General features: G+C 36.4%; 1 pseudogene; it reads left to right on the plus strand.

Moving 5' to 3' along the window:
* Window positions 1–529: 529 nt before the first annotated feature.
* Window positions 530–869, plus strand: LOC122106537 (annotated as a pseudogene).
* The last annotated feature ends 1274 nt before the right edge of the window (window positions 870–2143 follow it).

Consider the following 2143-nt stretch of genomic DNA (forward strand, 5'->3'; position numbering starts at 1 on the left):
TGGACATTTACAAGTACTGAAGGTAAATACTAGTTTCTTTCAAAAGTAAAAAGAAAAATGTTTGAACAAACATCTTTGAAGGCTTGTTTCTGCATCTGACAGTATTTTTTGTAGAAATACTTTTAAGCCATTGTATTGTAGTTTTAGATATTATTTGACATAGATACATTTTTCCAAGAAATTTTCAGTCAATTCCTAGTCTTTCAGGTTCAGACATATCTTGGTTGTTGTCGATAGACCCTTGTGGCTTATTATAGCACAATGGATGAGTAGTAATTTCTAACAATATTTGAACAGGAAGATGTGATTTCCTTTTGGTTATTGGTGTTTTTCTTTTTTTTAATTTCAATAGTTTGATATGAATAGAAATGCTGAAAATTGCAAGTAATTGTTTTAGGCTATAAAACTACATATTTGCCTCTATAAAAAATAAATCTGACAATTTGGGCCATAATTACCTTTATAACTTCTTTCTAGCCATACAAAGCTATCAAATGGGGATCTAGGGCCAAGGTCGGCTGCTGACAGGATGGAAGCCCCTTTGGATCAACACCTGGAGGACACAATGAAGAATCCATCCATTGCTGGAGTCTTGTGCACGGAATCACAAGGACTAAATCTGGGCTGCTGGGGTACTCTGTCAGATGAACATGCTGGACTGATATCTGTTCTTGCTCAGCAAGCAGCTAAGCTAACATTTGACCCCATTGATATCTCTAGAATCAGATAATAAGAATACTATGATCCAGAAACATGGGGGCATAACAGTGGCAGTACACAAAATGGCCTCTTGACATCTCATGTCAGTTTTCTAGAAGCCTGTCATAGGGATTCAACCTTCAATGCTATTTAAAACTTGTAAAACTATTTAATTATACTTTTAAAACTATTGCAATGGTTAAATCATCCACTTAATGTACACTGGGCACTTTTCTATTTATATAAGTTGCTTTTAAACTAACCTCTTAAGATGTAACAGTTTTTCATCTTCAAGGCCAGTGCTCTACCACTTGAGCCACAGCTCCACTTCTGAATTCTTGAGGGTAGTAATTTGGAAATAAGAATCTCATGGACTTTGCTGCCCAGGCTGGCTTCAGACTACAATCCTCAGATCTTGGCCTTCTAAGTAGCTAGAAGTAAGTACAAGCATGAATGGCAGGCACCTGGCTAAGAAAGGATCATGTTCTGAAGCATGTTTCTTTGTGTCCAAATATAATATGGATGTAGTGAGGAACAAGAGGTTTTCAGTAGGAGGAAATGGCTATGACAGGACAAACCAAAATGAGTATTTATGTAATAACAAGTGATCTAGTTTGATTGGTTAGGCAAGAGGTGAACAATTGGTTTCAGTCACTTTGTCTATAGAATTTTCTATATATAATAAATCTGTTTGGAAGAAACCTTAAAAATGTTATTTAATGGAAAAAATACATGAAGAGTGCTTTTAGACACTGGACAAACTGGTAGACCAGTTTGAGGGAGACAAATAAAAGAGACAAACACATTCTTTTTTTCCACAAATGTTTTCTCTCTGACAGAGGAAAGTGGAATGCAACGCATGGCAATGAGGCCCACATGGAGATGGGTAGAGGCTATTTTAGAAAGCACAGAGCAGAGCTGAGCAAAGCTGCTCATCTTGTGGCAACAGGGGAGCCGAAAGAGAGGAAGGGGTAAGGGACCATTCTAAAGGTAAAGCCCATAATGATCTAACATCTTCCTACTATGTCATAACTTCTAAAAAATCCACCATTTCCCAGTATCTGTACACATTGGTGTCAAGCCTTTAACAGCTAGCTTGTGTGAGACTGTTAAAACCCAATACATAATAAGTAGAAACTCTGTAATCTGTAGGACAATATTTGACCATTTGTTTATGCACTTAGAGTCCCAGCAGAAGAGAAGACAGAGAACAGAACATGGAATAATGTCAAAAATATGGCTAAAATGTGCCTAAATTAAAAACAAATAGCCTACCAATAACTTAATTCAACATGCCAGGGAAGTCTAAGCAAGCATAATCAAAGGAAGTGTGCTACCTGATGTTAATGATTGAAAGTGAAAGTATCTCAATACAGAATCCATCTGTATTAGTCTTTCTGATTATGTTCTACTTCTTGTCACTAATAATAGTAGAAAATTACAA

This window comes from Dipodomys spectabilis, unplaced genomic scaffold (assembly GCF_019054845.1).
Source record: "Dipodomys spectabilis isolate Male_0828 unplaced genomic scaffold, ASM1905484v1 ptg000042l, whole genome shotgun sequence".
NCBI lineage: Eukaryota > Metazoa > Chordata > Mammalia > Rodentia > Heteromyidae > Dipodomys > Dipodomys spectabilis.